Genomic DNA, 12,948 nt, shown 5'->3' on the forward strand with positions numbered 1-12,948 from the left:
TCTGTATAGAAGTGACCTCACTCATTTGCACTTGTCTGAGAGAGTCCACTTTCAGATGCATACAACAAATGGTGACTATTATGATCCAACCCTCATGAAGAATGGTAGATTTTTGTTTGGTTTGGTTTTGGGTCTCTGTGGAACTACACTTAAATTGCAGCTATAAGATTATTGAAAATTAATTTACTTAAACATATATTGCAGCTGGTGGTAACCAGATGATTGGAGGAAATTGAAACAGTATATGAACCCAAATAATGTCATAATTGCCATAAAGTGAATTCTCCATTATGGTCAAAATGTCATGATTTTTCTGATCTGAACATTGAGGCAGATTTTTTTTTTTTTTTTTGAGGCAAGTTTCACTCTTGTTGTCCCAGGCTAGAGTGCAGTGGTGTGATCTCGGCTCACTGCAACCTTCACCTCCTGAGTTCAAGCAATTTTCCTGCACCAGCCTGCCAAGTAGCTAGGATTACAGGCACGCGCCACCATGCTTAGCTCATTTTGTATTTTTTAGTAGAGATAGGGTTTCAACCATGTTGGCCAGGCTGGGCTCAAACTCCTGACCTCAGGTGATCCACCCTCCTTGGCCTATGAAAGTGCTGGGATTACAATAGGCATGAGCCACTGTGCCCAGCCATATTTTTCTTATATACTTCATCTCTCCTTCTGCTCCTCCTTGCATTTATTTAAAAGCAGCAAGATAAGACCAGCCTGGGCAACAGAGGGAGACCTTGTCTCTACAAAAAATAAATGAATCAGCCAGGCACAGTGGCATGTGCCTATAGTACCAGCTATTCAGGAGGCCAAGGTGGGAGGACGGCTTGAGTCCAGGAGGTTGAGGCTGCAGTGAGCCACAATCACACCACTACACTCCAGCCTGGGTGACAAAGTGAGACACTGTCTCAAAAAAAAATAAAAAGCAGCAAGATCAATCAATAATGTTAGCTTGTGCTGTTTGACATTCCCACATCCCTTAATTTATCTGTTAAATGGCAGTTAGAAGTACATGAAACTATTGGTTAACATACACAATTCCCAAGGGTTTTACATTTTAAATAATGCAATGAAAAACAATTTCAAAGAACCAGGCCCTACCTCACTCACCTCCTATTTCTCTTATAAATAATAGCTTTATGACAGTTTTGATCTGTATTGAAAATGTGTATATTTCTGACCCATAAGAATTTATAAACCTGGAGGTAAATTTCTTAAAATAAATAAACAAAACCTAACAGAATTTATTCGATGATTCACATCCTGGGGAACAAAATCCATGCTCAAAATCACTATGATTGCAATGTGGTCAAATGAAACAAATCCCAAAGGATCCCATGTTTCAGATGCAGCCAGACCATTTTTATTTTATTTATTAGTTATGGTCTCCTTCAACTCAACATACTTAAATTTGGATAGGGGAAACTCATCCTAATACCCAGAAGACTTTTTAGTATGAGACTTTTTCAAACCAAAAGCATATACTATTCTAAATATATACTAACATATAGATTATGTTTATCTATGGATGTATCTATATATCTGTGTATGCATATATAAATATAAACATATATATCTTATTCTTTCTCAACCATATATGAACAAATCAGATACAATATAATTCTCTGGCTAGGGCAGGGCACACTGTTCACAGCTGAACAACTGAGAAACAGACTCCTTGATGGTTCACTTGAAAATGTGTTTAATAGAGTCTTACTGGGTCACTTGATGTGGCAATCTCCAACAAAATGACAGCAGCTGCAAAAAGATGCACAGCTCATTTTGATGCAAAATCTCTCATCCAGAGCAAATTAAAAACCCACACATCTTACCCTTCCCCTGTGAGAGCAGCGCCACTGCTGGTAGACAGTAGGAGATAGGGCCTAGGTGAGTCTGGCTATACCCACATGTCTGAATTCTACCAGGTCATAATTATAAAGAAAAAAAGGGTAAGTATTTCTTCCAAATAAATCAGATTCATTTGTACATATGTCACATTTAAAAATAAATTTAATTGTCCATCAATTTGTCTATGATTATAGATTAGAAGTTATTCATTATGACATTTACATTATTAATATTCACTAGACTATGGATATCAGCCTGAACTTTTTTGTTAGTTATACTAATAAGAGATAATGTTAAAAACAACTTTTCCCAATTACTCATTTGCCTGTTAATTTTCATCCTGGTGTTATATAATCACATGTGGGTATTTCCTTCTAGTGCTTCTATACTTTCACTTTTCTCATACTGAAAGTATAAAGCTGCCCCAAATTAATTTTGGTGAAGGGACCTGATGTTATTTTTGCCAAATGGTCAGACAGTTGTTCTGAATCCTTTATTTAAACAATCTCTTCTTTTCTCGCTTACTTGAGATTCCATTTTTTTCCATTTTTATCAGATCCATTTCAGGATTATCTATGCTGTTTGTTTGTTTGTTTGTTTTTGGTGATGGAGTCTCGCTCAATAGCCCAGGCTGGAGTATGGTGGCACAATCTCGGCTCACCACAACCTCTGCCTCCTTAGTTCAAGCCATTCTCCTGCCTCAGCCTCCTGAGTAGCTGGGACTTCAGGCATGTGCCACCACACCCAGCTAATATTCATATTTTGAGTACAGACAGAGTTTCACCATGTTGGCCAGGCTGGTCTTGAACTCCTGACCACAAGTGATCTGCCCCCCTCTGCCTCCCAAAGTGCTGAGATTACAGGAGTGAGCCACCATGCCCAGCCAGGATTACCTATTCCTATCTCTTTATCTTTCTGTCTATCCTGGTAATATTATTATACTAATTTTTTAACTTTTCATTGAAGTTTATATTAAAAAGTGCACAAAGCATAAGTGTACCACCTGATGAATTTTTATAAACTAAACACACTTATGGCACCAGCTCCCAGACTCCAGCCCCCCAGAGCCCTCCTCAAGCTCCATTCCAGTCACCGGACACACACAAACATACACAGGGTAACCACTATATTCACTTCCAGCAACTGAGGTTAGCTTTGCCTGTATTTGTCCTTTATGTAAATGGAATCATGCAGCAATATCAAGCTATTGAATTGTAATTTTCCAGTCCTTTCCTAACTTTCTCATGATTATTCTCACATAATCTCGTCCTGACAATGTGAACTTTATCTGTGCCCTCAGCTCCTGGAAGACAGCAATAGTCAGCTTCTCAGAATCTATAACATGGTCCCAAATCCAGTTCTTTTTTAAATGCATGTTTGTTTTGTGCGCTTGACTGGTTTGGTTTTATGGCAAGGACAGAAAGAAGGAACAAAGCAAGTCATGGTTTGACTCCTTTCATTCATGTCCAGTCCTCTGAGCGTTGTCATCCAACTGGAAAAAAGGTTCTTAGCGACCAAGCTGGGAAGGCACTGGCTCCGGTGTCTCCCAAGACCCATCAAGTCTTGGAGCGTCATGACACTAACATTCACACCTTTACCAGATGTCAGCAGGGGCAGCTAAGAAGTAATTCCCATTCCTAAATGGTGGGTGGCGAGGCTGTTTCCTCTGGCAAAAAAGGCTCATCAGAGTTTACAGGCTCATTGGTGCCAGCCTAACCAGGGTCCTCTCACACGTCCCCATTCTGAGTTGCAGGGTCCCATCCTTTTCCAGTCAATGCCCTCACTTTAACAGTAGACACCTGGTGAGAATGGGCATGCACCTTTCTTGGCAGGTCAGCCATTGCATGATAAAAGCTTGTGTGTGATTTTCCACAATCTCAGCCCTTTGTCTGAGGGATAAGACTCTCACTCAGGGCAATCTTAGAAGACTTAAGGCTCGGTATGTGCTTCTGGAGCTGGCAGTTAGAATCCAAGTTCAACAGTTTATTTCATTACTTTGTCGAGCAAACTTAGGACCAACCAACCAACTTCACTACATTCCTTGGTTCTCCACATATGGCCAAAGGTATTATGTATAGTCACTAAACTCCTTGCCTCTCAAGAGCAGTGAATCAGGAGTATCAAATACGTTTATTTTGCATAACTCTCTAAACAGTTCATGCCAAAGACTATCAGTGTTCACTATACTATTAGAAGTAGAGTCCTCAGCATTTTCAGTCTAATCAGCTTAAGCTGCCAACTTCAGAAACCCAAAACCAACTAAAGAAATTCATCCTTAAGACTCTGTTCTTCTAGAACCATTCCTGAAACCAAAATCTGTATTAGTCCGGGTTCTCTAGAGGGACAAACCAATAGGATATATGTAAATATGAAGGGGAGTTTATTAGGAGAATTGACTCACATGATCACAAGGTGAAGTCTCACGATAGGCTGTCTGTAAGCTGAGTAGCAAGGAAGCCAGTCCGAGTCCCAAAACCTCAAAAGTAAGGAAGCTGACAGTGCAGCCTTTGGACTGTGGCTAAAGGCCCGAGAGCCCCTGACAAACCACTGCTGTAAGTCCAAGAGTCCAAAAGCTGAAGAACCTGTAGTCTGATGTTCAAGGGCAGGAAGCATCCAGCAGCAGAGAAAGGTGAAGACCGGAGGACTCAGCGAGTCAGCTCCTTCCACCTTTTTCTGCCTGCTTTTCTTTCTGAACTTTTAAAATATTTCTACAAAAGAGAAGATTTTTAATTTGCCTGCTAAGTGTTCATCATGAATAATTACACTAATGCTAAATGCATATGTATATATAATATTTTCTCTACTTACAGACAATATAAGATCTACTAAGCTTTCATCTCTAAGATTCCCACATTCAACCTAGTAGAGTAACACTAAGTCTACTCATCTCTCCCTTAAAAGACTTCAGTTTCATTCTGCCCATTTAATTTTTCTCTGGGACAATAGACAGAAATGAAAATTAAACCTTTTTTATAAGAATACACATTCTAAATTTTCAGTCCTCTGTTTTTTTCTTCAGACTTGTCTAATAACCTGAGATTGTATCTGTAAGAGATCAAAATTGATGTTATACTATAACTAACTAGTTTGAGTTTAGAGATACTTTTTTTTTTTTTTTTTGAGATGGAGTTTCGCTGTTGTTACCCAGACTGGAGTGCAATGGCATGATCTCGGCTCACCACAACCTCCACCTTCTGGGTTCAAGCAATTCTCCTGCCTCAGCCTCCCGAGTAGCTGGGACTACAGGCGCGCACCACCATGCCCAGCTAATTTTTGTATTTTTAGTAAAGACGGGGTTTCACCTTGTTGACCAGGATGGTCTTGATCTCTTGACCTCGTGATCCACCCGCCTCAGCCTCCAAAAGTGCTGGGATTATAGGCGTGAGCCACCATGCCAGGCCTAGAGATAATTTTATTATCTTACAATAGGAAATAATAACCTTACATTTCTCATGCTTAGCCGATCTTGTATGAATTCCTAAAGAGGTAATGAGCACTATACTGCTAAATCTCTGAGTCTCTGCCCAGGAAGTTCCTTCTGTTCTGAGTGCTGTAGCACATTGGGTAGGATGGCTTTGACCTGGTTTTGAATCCCCACTCTGCCACTCATCACTATGTAACCTATAGATTCCTGTGTGATAGAGGTGGAAACAGTATATGCTTTGCAAGTTTGCTGTGCGGATTACATAAAGTCATGATACAGAGCACTTAGCAAAGTGCCTGGCAAATACATGCCCAATAATTGTTAGCCATTTTCATTATTATTATTTCTATCACTTCCTTAGCTTCCCTACTCATCTCTAGCACCAGAATGCCTCCCTCTTAGCACTTACCACCCTGGTCTTCACTGGCTTACTCCTCTGGTTCCATCTGTTCCCCAAGGGAAGAACCAGTCTTAATTTTTTTTTGTTTCTAGTGCCCAGAACTATGCTTTGCTCATAATAAGTCTTCATCAAGTATAATTAAAGAAAGAAGGGACAATGAGAGGAAGAAAAAATGAAGAGACAAAGAGCTACTTGTACACATCTCCTGAAGCAGGAGGTTCACAATCCAACATGAAGTAAGTTTCTGGGGCCAGATGCATCTATTTTGGGCACTGTTGGTATGAACCACATCATGCATTGAAATCTTATTCTCTGTACAATTGCAAAACAAAATTTACCATTAAAGAGAAGAAACACGTTTTTCATTGAGGATGTATGACCTCATAAAACTAGAAAGCACTGCAAGTATCATCATCATCATCATTGACCTAAATGTTTTTGTGATTTAGCTCCATGTTAAGTCCATGAAGGATGACAATGACAGAATTGATCAAGTAAAGAAAGTGGAATCATAATCACCTGAGATTTTTCTAAAGAAAAAGTGTGTTCCTAACTAAACTTAGATATAAAGCTTATGCATATGGAGAGGAAGCAGATAATGTGAAAAAAAACTAGTCCATTTTCATTCAAAGGGCACTGCCCAAATCGAAGCACTAATTCATGAACTCCAGATTATCTGCATGATTGTATTTAAGAGGATTACTGTGACAATCCTGGTCTGCCCACCAAGCTCCTGTTGGACTTAATCTTTATCCATCACTGACCCATGTCTTTTCTTTCATCTTAACTTTTTTTATTATAAAAGATTTCAGGCCAGGCACAGTAGGTCATACCTATAATCGCACATTTTGGGAGGCCGAGGCAGGTGGATCACCTGAGGTGAGGAGTTCAAGACCAGCCTGACCAACATGGCGAAAGCCCATCTCTACTAAAAGTATAAAAATTAGCTAGGCATGGTGATGGACCTCTGTAATCCCAGCTACTTGGGAGGCTGAGGCAGGAGAATCACCTGAACCTGGGAGGCAGAGGCTACAGTGAGCCAAGATCGCACCATTGCATTCCAGTGTAGGCAACAAGAGTGAAACTCCATCTCAAAAAAAAAAAAGATTTCAAACATATGTAAAAATAAAGAGATCGTATAATAAACCCATGTACCCATCATCTAGATTCAACAATGACAAAATTCCATCATTTGTGTTCTACCTACGTGTCCCCCACAGTTGGCATGCTTTGTTTTGCTGCAGTATTTTAAAGTAAATTTCAAGCACCCTATTATATTGCTTATAAGCAACTTTAGTCTATGCCCAACAAATGTACATGGTCAATGCCAGGACCACTGCACAACCCCAGTGAGCGCCATTCACACTAATCTTCGTGCAGTGCACAACAGTCGTATGTGGCAACCAAGTACAACACTTGCCATAGAACAGTAGTCTGCAAACTTTTTCTTTAAAGGCCAGATGATAAATATTTTAGGCTTTGTGGGCCATACCATCTCTGTAGCAACTACTCAAATCTGCTGTTGTAGCACAAAAGCAGCCACAGACAACAGGTAAACAAATGAGCATAGCTATGTTCCAATAAAATTTTCTTTACCAAAACAGGCTGCAGAACAGCAACAACAAAAAAGGCTGTGGGATGTAATTTGCTGACACTCTGACCCCTCCCCAACACTGACCTTTTGTATAGTTCCATAAATGATAGCTATCGTCAAAACTGAACAGACCACATCTAAAAAGTGATTCTGGAAGGAGACATACTCTGTTGCTAAGAAAGCATGTATACCAATATGATGCTTTTCCCTTTGCCTGAAATTTTACAAACCCAGCAACCATCAATCACATAGTTAGTAGATTTTAGCTTCCCACGGTACATCTTGCACTGATGAAGACAGGCCATTCCTTCTGCAACATCCAAGGCAAAGGAAACCGTGGACATGCCGAAGGATTCCATGTGAGCTGAGTACAGGACTCGGGCCTCCAGTGTTCTTAGAAAGGTCATACTTTAATCAATTCCAGAACAAAAAAAACATAAACCTTTGCAACAAAAACAAAGCTCCCTACGTCTTTTAGGAGGAACTTACATAGCATAAATAATTGACTTCTCAATGGTGCTCTCTCAACAAATATGAATAGAGAAAAGGAAAAGGAGTTAGAGGAGGAAATTAAGAAAAAGAAAGAGAAGAACAAGGAGGAGAAAGAAGAGAGAAGCATAGTATCATGCACATGTATGTTTAGAAACTCCTTGAATTCTATTTTCTTAGAGTTCTATTAGGCTCCACCTCATTTGCTTCCTGAACCTGAAAGTGTTTTCAAAAGGAAAGTGTCATCCAGAACAATAGGCAACAGGATCCAAGTCTGTCTGCCTTACCTCCCCACAGCTACCACCGAAGTGCCTTATCCAGAAGGTTCTAGTGCCAAACCCAATCCAAGGCAGAAGGGATTTCAAGACCTCCAGCCTAACACTGTTAGACTCCGTGAGGATTACCCCAGCTTCTGGGCCATCCTTAATTTTGTGCCCAGATAAATTCTGGCTTGACCTGCTGGCCTGGCTTGACCTCCTGGCCCGTTCTCCACTTGTATCCCAGAGTTCAGGTAACCAAATCTCTGTCACTGATTATGATTTGAGAAGAGGAAGGGAAATGCTAATCACAACCATAGTGAAATACCATCTCACCCCAGTTAGAATGGCTACTGTCAAAAAAACAAGAGGAAATGTCTCCCCTTCTCCAGCTTACCTCCAGTAGGAAATCTTCCAAGCCTCATTTCCCATCCCTAGTCTGGGCTCAGTGCCATTTGCGTGCACCTGACATATCCCTAGGAACTCTATCTCTGTTCTATAACTCTGTTTAGTTGCCTTCCCCAATGGACCAAGACATTATTGAAGGCAGAAAATCTTTCTTATTTATTTTTGTTAACTACAGTGTCCAGCACAGTGTTTGTTAGATAAATTAATAAGACCCACCACTGCTCGTCTTGTCAGGACTATTTGCTGTTGCCTATTCTGTATGCCAAACAGAATGTTCTATTTAGCCAGGTCTTCCCTGGGCACCCACTGAAGGAGAGGGACCTCATTCAAAAATCCTGTTCCCTCTAGTCTTCCCTGTCTAGATATAACAACCCACCTATCCATGCCCCAAGATATAACACAAGATATTGCATTCACCTCCAGAATAATTCATTCAAAGATAATGCATTCACATGGCAATAAGCCTTAGGAATGTTGATCAAAGAAGAGCTTCACTGGTTGTGACTCCTATTACTCAAATGCCTGGCTCTTACCAAAAACCCCAGTTGAGAGAGGTGTCATCATTGAGCAGAACATCCATCAAGCTTCCCTTTGGGCAGTATTCCATCACAATAACGACATCTGGCAGTGCAATGCAGCCTCCAGTGAATCTGCAAATGTTTGGATGATCTAATTCTCTAGAAAAACCAGTACAGATCAGAAAGGATTTCTCTGGGACATGATCTCCTAATTCCTACTTTAAAATCTGACCTAGTTTTTCTGACCACATAAAGAAACAAATATCCCCCTGGATTTAGTTTTGTGCAAAAATAAAGCTTGCAAATCCACCCACTGTGATACAGGGTAAAGCATTTAGAAAAAAAAAAAACATAATAATCATCAAAATTCATTCTGGGCCAGAACTTTACATTAAATATCTGTAATTAGTGCAACAACCCTGATCGGTGGCTATAACTGTCCTCACTCTAAATGAGGAAACCAAGGTTCAGAGAAGTGAAGTAACAGCCAAGGTCCCCCCAATAGGTAGCAGAGCCAGATCCTAAACCTGACTTGGCCTAATTCCCAAATTCATTCATGGTTTTTATCAAACATTGCCATAGTGATTCCAATACAAAATACAAATACAAAAAGAAAAGTTCTCACACTGGGAAAAGTTTCATTTTCCTCACAAATAATATTGCTTCAGAAACAAAAGGCAATTTTCACAAGCCAAGTAGTCACAGATTTTTCAGTCTCTCCACACCAATCTTTCATATGTTTGTTTTTTTTAAGCAGGATTTCCCCCACCCCTACTCCAGGGAGGACGTAGGCTCCCTAAATCCCAGGCTTGCAGCTGGCATTTCAGCATGGTCATTACCACATCTGCACCATCAGCACAGAGGCACAGGTGCTGCCTTACATAATCCAAAGAGTGACTTGCAGATTATCCATGAGGAGCTTTCCAGTCATAACATTTTTCTCCAATCAAAATTCCAACATTTTTTCTGTAAGTAAACAGGCAATAGGGGAAAAAACCCAACATCTTTTTAGCTCAAGTTTGCTTCCTCATTCATCATTTCTCAAATTACATCATAAGACATTCTCCAAGGGATAACACAATAGCAGTACTTTTCAGAACCAATGCCGGGGAGGGGAGGAACATTTATGCTTGTAGTAAGTCCCAACTAGTAGATGAAGGGCCTTCTCCCCACTCTTCAGTGTTGGACAGAATTCTCTGGTGTCTCCTACCCTTTACTCACTTCCCACTGAGGAAAGGGATCATGGATGAGTGGGAGCTCACACTCACTGTGTCACCATTACTGGTGGGTGGCATCAATGTGGTAAAGACCATCTTTTCCATTATTGCTCCTACATGGTAAGCACCCCTGAGCAGTCCCTCCTCGGTGGGAAGAGCTGCCATTCTTCTTGTTCTACTTACAGCTGGGGTGGGTGAGGTAGGCCTGTATTGCTGCCGTGTAGATGGTCAGAGAAGTGACTTTATGTGTGTTCTGCAGGCCAAGCTACTCACGTGCCTACTCGCTCATCTGGCTGAGCACATGAGTCTAATGACTGGAATGTGGGCTCAGTGGTGGAAGCACCCACATCAGCATCTGGCTCTCCAACCCAGCTTTTAGCAGAGTTTGCTTTGAGTATGAGGAACTTATCCTCAGGACAAGTGTTACTTTCTTCTCTTTCTATTAGTCATTATGTGTGCTTCCCATTGGTCAGAAGCAAAAAGGGAGGAGAGAAGAATAGCAACTTGAACATCTAACAACTGTGAGCTCTTGGAAACCAGGCACTGAAAATGTTCTGTCAACATTAGAATGGCACCAAGTCAAGGGCACATGAGGAAACCCCTCCCAACTGCAGGATGAGATGCCTGAACTACCTAAACTAGGGCATATTAAAAGAACAGTTATCTGTGTCCAGCTTTATCATCTATAATAGGCATTTTATATACTCATCGAGTCAAAGATGCTTTAGTTTACTGAACCTGGTGAATCACAGAGACTTTTACAAATGTGAAGAAATAGTATGTAGCTGCATACTGCAGGATACTGCAGGCTCCTTTGCTAGAAGATTAGTTTCTGTACCTTTGCAAAACCCTAAACTTCAAACCAACCCCATTCTCTCCTAACCAAGATAAACTGCTGTCAACCCAGTGTCTCCCTCTTCCATTCCCATTCCTTTCTATTTATAGAAGAAGGAATTGAAAAGTGATATTAATATATTGCACATGAGTTTTTTGGAATAAGAGAGGAGGAAATATGCCTCCTCCCCTTCTCCCTTCCCTCTTCTGAATCAAAAGCCAGCCTGAAGTGATAGTGAAGAGTGGTGGGAGCAGAAAGAAGCTGAATCTCGGAGGGGAAGTGCAATAGTGATTTCCTCTAATAGTTATGTTTTTGGCATAACCTGTGCACAAAATAAGGCCTTAGCCTGTACGAAAATAATTACTTTTTCTAATAAAAGCCATTGTACTTTCGCTGCAATCAACTTTCAAGTTCTCTAAACGCTTGTGATGTTAAGTCTATCAAGTGCTAATGCTTTGACTATCACCAGTCTTCTTGTTCTTAAGAACCTGTATTAATCCTTTGCCATGATGGGTTAAATGTGAAATAAAATATAATACAAGTCAATGGAAATCAAGGAAAACTATGAAATTTGTACTCAACTCTGAGAGATGATCAGCAATGACCAAAGCACTGTGTTGGGAAGGATGCTGAGGACTGATCTGTACTTGGAGGAAAGATTCTAACATTAGAAAGGTCCATGTGCATGAGGAATGCACATTTTTGTCCATCCTTGAAAGATGTAGAGTCTTGGGAGAGATCCAAGATGGCCCCTTTAGCAGCAGCTCAGGATTGCAGTTCCCAGTGAAAGCGCAGAGGGTGAGTGGATGCCGCATTTCCAGATGGATCTTTATTGCCAGGAGATTCCTAGGTGGAGGAGTCCTGTGGGTCACCAGTATGGCAGTTTTGGCTGGCGCAGCTGTTTTAGCCGGCACTGCAGCGCAGCAGCTCTCTGTACAAAATACCACTGGTCTGGTTGCCCTTTTAAGCTGGCCAGGAGATTCCCGGGCAGTGCTGTTATTTCAGCCAGCGCAGTGGGTCACTGCATGAGAAATTATATAGATCCCCGTGCCCTTTCAGTAGGTGACTGGAACACCTAGGAGAGAGTCAACAGTTCAACTTAAAAAAAAAAAAAAGGCTCTGAGGCAGGGAGCCAGGTGATCAGGCTCGGTGGGTCCCACCCGCATAAAAACAAACAAAAGAAAACAGAAATTGGAAACGCTCAGGGTTGAGGGTTTCACGGCAAGCACAGCTGAACTAAGCGCAGTGCAGCTCAGTGGGGGAGGGGTGTCCACCATTACTGAGGCACTCCACCCCTATGGAGGTAGTCCGCCATTGCTGAGGCAGCTTGCCAATGCTGAGGCAACCCACCATAACAGACAAAGTCCGCCATTAGACAGGTGGGCCAGCATTGCCGAGGCAGTTCTAACCACACCCATATAAACAGGACTACAGGGAAGCTCAATGGCAGCTGGGCAGAGCTCAGAAAAGCCTCTGAAGGCAGAAAGTGACTAGGCTGCCTCCTTGCTGGGCAGGGCAGCCCTGAAAAAAAAAAAAGGCAGCAGTCAACAGACACTCATAAATAAAGCCCTAACTCCCCGGGACAGGGCACCTGGGGTAAAAAAGGCGGTTTATGAGTTCTGCTGCAGCAGACTTAAACATACCTGCCTAGCAGCTCTGAATGAACAACAGAGCTCACAGCTCAACACTTGAGCTCCTATAAAGAACAGACTGTCTCCTCAAGCAGCTCCCTGACCCCTGTATATCCAAAGAGTCAACTCACAAAAGACTGATCAGACTGACATTTGGCAGGCATCATTCTGGGACAAAGATAGCAGAAGAAGAAACTGGTAGCAACCCTTACTGTTCTGCAGCTGCTGCAGGTGATACCCAGGCAAGTAGGGCCTGGAGTGGACCTCAGCAGTCCAAGAGCAGAGGGGCCAGACTGTTAGAAGGAAAACTAAGAAACAGAAATACTTCAT

General features: G+C 41.6%; 1 long non-coding RNA gene across 1 annotated transcript in view; it reads right to left on the bottom strand.

Annotated features, from left to right (window-relative positions):
• The window catches only part of LOC103793528 (uncharacterized), an 84,792-nt gene extending 75,759 nt beyond the window's left edge, over nucleotides 1-9,033 (bottom strand). Inside the window, exon 1 of the long non-coding RNA XR_004745711.3 lies at nucleotides 8,951-9,033. This is a non-coding gene — a long non-coding RNA (uncharacterized LOC103793528). The remainder of the gene's footprint in view (nucleotides 1-8,950) is intronic.
• Between the last annotated feature and the right edge of the window lie 3,915 nt (nucleotides 9,034-12,948).

Source organism: Callithrix jacchus, chromosome 1, assembly GCF_049354715.1.
Source record: "Callithrix jacchus isolate 240 chromosome 1, calJac240_pri, whole genome shotgun sequence".
Lineage (NCBI taxonomy): Eukaryota > Metazoa > Chordata > Mammalia > Primates > Cebidae > Callithrix > Callithrix jacchus.